This window comes from Nerophis lumbriciformis, linkage group LG06, assembly GCF_033978685.3.
Source record: "Nerophis lumbriciformis linkage group LG06, RoL_Nlum_v2.1, whole genome shotgun sequence".
Lineage (NCBI taxonomy): Eukaryota > Metazoa > Chordata > Actinopteri > Syngnathiformes > Syngnathidae > Nerophis > Nerophis lumbriciformis.
Genome location: NC_084553.2, coordinates 23,809,070 through 23,815,069, shown reverse-complemented (window position 1 = coordinate 23,815,069; position 6,000 = coordinate 23,809,070). Strand labels below are relative to the sequence as shown.

General features: G+C 38.2%; 1 long non-coding RNA gene across 1 annotated transcript; it reads left to right on the top strand.

The window, feature by feature from the left end:
* The first annotated feature begins 1,405 nt into the window (after positions 1 to 1,405).
* On the top strand, positions 1,406 to 4,765 carry LOC133608306 (uncharacterized). Its single transcript, XR_009815553.1, has 5 exons — positions 1,406 to 1,675; positions 2,362 to 2,478; positions 2,845 to 2,971; positions 3,096 to 3,192; positions 3,799 to 4,765. It is a non-coding gene; the product is annotated as an uncharacterized lncRNA (long non-coding RNA).
* The last annotated feature ends 1,235 nt before the right edge of the window (positions 4,766 to 6,000 follow it).

Here is a 6,000-nt window from a genome sequence, read left to right as displayed (position 1 = left end):
CCATGTCAGAAAACCAACAAATTTAGCTGAACTGCACCAATTTTGTCAAGAGGAGTGGTCAAAAATTCAACCAGAAGCTTGCCAGAAGCTTGTGGATGGCTACCAAAAGCGCCTTATTGCAGTGAAACTTGCCAAGGGACATGTTACCAAATATTAACATTGCTGTATTTGACCCAGCAGATTTGGTCACATTTTCAGCAGACCCATAATAAATTCATAAAAGAACCTCTTTGGGCACCGCAAGATTCGATTCAATTGATTCTTGGAGGTAACATTTGATTCAGAATTGATACGTCTTTGCGTGGACGTGAAGTGCCCGGCATGTGCAGGGGCATGTCCTGACATACTGCCAACATGAGTGCTGGAGGAGCTTGCTGCGGGAGAATTGCGGGTTCGAGACTGCGCTGTGACAATATTACTAAAAAGAAAACTGGTTTTGTTGAATAAAATTCTACCCAAACATTTAATAAAGTCAAATACAAATAAGGCAACAAGAGAAGTATCCTACACTTCTATTTTGTAAAGTAAATATGTACAGCAGATATGGGCATCTACATTTACAATATGATTTGACTCAGTGGTTGGACGGGACAGATTTAAAACTAAATAAATACAACAACAAAAATGTTATTTTTAAAAATCGATTTTAGATTTAATTGAATCGATTAAGAATTGTTACAAATGAGAAACGCCATTCAATTGTTTTTTGATACCTCTACAGAACATCACTCTCCCAATCCTGCCTTACAGTCACAGTGTGTTGAGATGACCTTAACAAAGCTAGTGTGTCCGTGCAACAAATGCTAAGCGTGATGGTGCTTATCTTCTAGTGTAATGCTTAGCATGCTAGCCCGGTTAATGACACATCGACATATAGTCTAACGGGGGAAATGCATGCCCGTTAGCCTGTATGTCGATATGTATTCGAACTGACAGGGCAAAATATATTTTCAACAAAAAAAACCTATGCATGTCCATCCATCCATCCATTTTCTACCGCTTATTCCCTTCGGGGTCGCGGGGGGCGCTGGAGCCTATCTCAGCTACAATCGGGTGGAAGGCAGTGTACACCCTGGACAAGTCGCCACCTCATCACAGGGCCAACACAGATAGACAGACAACATTCACACTCACATTCACACACTAGGGCCAATTTTTAGTGTTGCCAATCAACCTATCCCCAGGTGCATGTCTTTGGAGGTGGGAGGAAGCCGGAGTACTCGGAGGGAACCCACGCAGTCACGGCGAGGACATGCAAACTCCACACAGAAAGATCTCGAGGCCGGGATCGAACTCACGACTACTCAGGACCTTCGTATTGTGAGGCAGACGCACTAAACCCTCTTCCACCGCACTGTAAAAAGTCTTTCAGTGGAATTGTCCATTCTACTTTATTTTTAAAAGTATATTTATTCCAATAAATCAATTTATTTTTATTTTTAGAGTTTTTGAGTTATCTCTAAGTAAAAAGTGTGAATATTTTCGTAACTTAATTTTTTATGTGATAAAATTAATTTTATTGGACTTCCAACATAAATTGATTTAGCAAAACTCAGTTCAAAGGTTTATATCAGACCTAAAACGTCAGGACCCGCCCACCTGCATGCGGCTGTGGAAGAACAAGCCCAGACACGTTTCTTCACGGAGAACAAGGAAAACACTTTACCGAACTCATGTAAGTAACAATTTATATTGTTAAGTTAGTATTTGCCAGGATTTAAATGTATACATTTTCAAAAGCATGGTTCAATGTTATATTTAGTTTACTACTTTTCCCGCCGACCGCCATTTCGAATGTGCTCTTACCTCCAACAGCTCATTAACTTCAACCAAACATTGTTTATAGCTGTGAAGTTTATAATTAGCGTTTTCTTTGCGTGGTAGTTTAATATTTTATTCTTCAGTTTATAAGCAGCCACATTAAAGCTGCTTCACTAGCTTGCATTCAAAGTTGCTAGCAGCTAGCTAGGTACACTTGACAGAGCTATCTGAAGCCCCCTCAGACCTGCTGTCCATGCACACTCCTAGGCAAAACGTTACTCTTGTAAGAATAACACTCATTGTGTAAGTCTCAATCTCAACATTCCCCCCCCCCCCAAAAAAATCTCACCAGTAGTCACCATTTAAAGGGTACATTTTCAAATTTTTCTTCCGTGGGGGCATGCCCCTAGACCCCCCTACTGTTGCTAGGTTACCAACTTAGACCACCGTGGCTACAAAAAAATCTAGAGGAAATACTGCAAATGAGTATATTAGGGTGTAAAAAAAAAACGATATAAAGGGCTTTCACCAGGCTTATATATCCAAGAGGTTAGACATGAACCATAACTTGTCTTTTTTGTTCTCTCTCTCCAATGGCAGATGGGATGGCCCTGTAAGTTGTGCAGCACTGTTGTACCAACCAAGAGTGACATTTTAAAGCATTACAGACTGCAACATGGGACCTTTGGACACAGCCATTCCTTGCCTTGCATTCATGTAGGTTGCTCTTATACATCCCTTCGCTCTCATCTGTCAAGATGCTAGACTTCTCCTCTCTGACACCACCGCCAGAGAGTCTAGCTCCACTCCCACCACGTTACTGGCCTTCTCTATCAACTTGTCCAGTCTGTTTGCGTCCCTCGCTCTCAGCCCGCTGCCCCAGCAGGCCACGGTGTACAAGAAGGCGCCTGCCACCACCGACTCGTAGAATATCTTTTATTCTATTCTATTCTATTATCATTCTATTTTTCCTGACCAAGTTTCCATTGTGACTTGGACATGACATACTAGACTCACTTTTTGCCTGAAAATGTATACTAATACCCTTAATATCAGTAACGGTCAACATTTGCTGTCCTACAGATTAATGAAGCGGAATCAACATTTATGTCCCAACTGGACAGGTACACGCCAAAGCTCCTGGAGCTCTTCAGTGCAAAAGAAGGAGTGACTGCAGCGCATCAAGAACATGTTGATGGAACTGATACAGGTGGGTTAAAAGTGGTTTAAAAGTTTAAATTGAATTTGTAATCATGCTCTAATAACGGTATCACAGATTTGGAGTAAAATTGCCAACAAAATTCATTTATTTATTATTATTCTCTTAACTCTAGGACCCAAGTGCCTCTGCAGTGAAGAAGAGAGATGTAACTGTGAGATGCCTTATAGAGTACATGGGAGAGAGTGGACAGGAGCTAATCTCTGACTACTGTAAGTATTGTTTAAAAGCAGGTTTAGGATCAGTCTGATGTACAAGCTTAAATTGGGTTTACTTTTATGTGAACTGACTGAACCAGCAGTTGTCAGGTGGAGGTCGAGCATGCAGCTAGTTGGCAAGAGCCCCAGGATAGCCAATTAGCATAGCACCACAGAGTGATGCCTTTCTGTCTTGTGTTTCTGTTTGCCCTAAAAAAACAATGCAAACAAAAAATACTCCCCTTAAACAAGCATTAAAACATTTACTATATATATATATATATATATATATATATATATATATATATATATATATATATATATATATATATATATATATATATATATATATATATATATACATATTACTGTTTGTTTTAATTTCTGGTGGTTCTATTCAGGTTTTTTATATGCAAATTAGAAATGCCAATAAAAAACATGTGGCTGGAAATGCATCTATTGTACCAAGTTTAATGTACAAGATCTCAAATTAGAATTCAAAAGTTTTCAAAATGGTCTTCACAAAAGTAATCATTATCTGAATTAAATCACACAACTTATATTACTGTAAATATAAAATTAGATGTTTGTGTTTTTAATTAATGTTTTTGTATCTCAAAGGGAACTGCAGAGACCGCTGTTCATGAGGACCTGGAAATGAAGAATATGAGCATCTACATCTGTCGTGAGCCAAATGCAGTAGGAATCATCATTGAGGGAGTACCAGTCCTTACTCATCTTGGAAACCTGGTCAAAGCATGCTGCCTACTTCTGGGGTTGACGTATGCACTTAATCTTGAGTATCCATCCAAACTTTCCAAAACATTTGAGGTGTTTCAAAGACTTTTTGTGGGACTTGACACACTGCGCCCAAAACCAACCCCCAAATTCATGACTCTCAAAAACAAGCTTCTAGCTTAGGCAGTGAGCCATGACTGTCAGCTTGCACTTTTGAACAGCTATTTTCTTGTGTCTGTTCAAAATCATTATACATTGTTCATTGAGTGGAATTCTTCAGAATGTTGTAACGGTTTGTCCTGTTCAGGTTTTATACAAAGCTCCAGGTCATCGTTTCTGGTGTGTAAATTAAGTTTTTTTATGTTTTATACACACTAAATTGCCCTACTGTGAAGCTCCAGCTGGTCAGAAGGAGGGATCTGTGAGTTGTTTAAGTTAAAATGTTTCAAAATATACACACTGAAAGACACTACAGTGAAGGTGTTCTGCTTGTGAATTGTTACAGAAGTACAGATAATCTTAATGTTAAATTGTTTTAGCAAGAAACTGTACTGTGAATGTTCTAAGTAAAACTTGAGATGCTGAGGTCATGCATTCTTTTATGCACTAAATACTGATGTTCTTGACTGTTAATACTGTCCAGCATATTGACAGGTTTGGATATGGCTTGTGAAAATGTTTTAATATGTATACGGTTAAAAAAAGAAAACTACTGTGAAGGTGTTCTATACAGCACTTTAAAAAGTTGAGGTCATGCATTCTTGTATAATATGGATGTTGACTGTTCATACTGTCCAGCTCATTGCCACTGTTTTTATATGGTAATGATTTAATAAAGGTTGGAATTTGATATGTCTTGATTTTTTATTATTATTCTAAGTAATTATTTTAAGCAGTTTCCATTTTCAAAACAAAGAAAGGGTAAGTTGGTCAAAATTAATAAAATTGAGTACAAAAATTATTTTTTCATTTAAATGTTACTTATTTTAATTAAGTCTTGTGTGTTTAATATGCTGATGTTTTTTTACATTGATTTTACTCAATTTCTTGGCTTTTTCTGTAAACGCAACTTAATCTTTTTGCATAAATCGAAATGCATATTATTAAGTTCTACTTACTCAAAATACCAATTAGTTGACTAAACTAACAAAAATTGCTTGGAAAATGTTGCCTTATTTTTATTGAGTTAGATCTAGGCAACAGTTTTTACAGTGCGTGCTGCCCATGTGTCAGTGCCTATTACGCTCTCAATATGCTGACATGCTGAGGAAATGGGTTCCAACATTAGCACGACTGTCATCAGGGCAATGTGAAACGTATGGAGACAGCCAAATCACATAATAAAAGAATTATTCATTCTTGTTTGCATATTGTGGACTACATGTACCAAGTTATATAGCAATCTGAAATGTTTGGAACGGTAGGGACTCTTAGTGTACCAGTAAATAGTAGGGTGTACTCCACCTCTAACCAAAAGTTAGCTGGGATAAGCTCAAACTGATATCAACCGTGATCAGAATAATCTGTAAAAAAAACAAAAACGGATGGTATATGGATGGACTTTGAGTGACAAAACAAAACGCAAGTATGCATTTATTATGTTCTTTAAATTAGAACATAGCCAGAAAACCTTGTTGAGAACAAATGTCCTTCATTCATACAGCGAGTGTGGGCGAACTTCAGTTTCTCAACATTTTGTGGCATCAATAAGGTATTCTTTCTCCTGTCTGGTGTCACTAGTGGAGACTCAGAGTCTCTCCAGCCAAAATCCTGCTTTATCAAGAAGCCAATTTAACAGGACTTCCATGCTTGTTGGCTCCTGCAGTGGTAATGGATTTCCTCAATGAGTGTTTTTCTTTCTCCAGGTTTCACACTTGTTTTCCCGTTGCACTGCTGGTGCTTCTCTGTGTCAGATTTTTTTTGCCAATGACTTTCATTTCTTAAGGTAAGTGATCCGTCACTCTAGTCTGGACCAGCATTGCCTGAAATCTGGCCTCACGTTGGCTCACCCCTGCCTGATATTGGACACTTTAATGCAAAATGAAGTAGAACGCTTAAATAGCTTGTCACTCCACCCTTGCATCC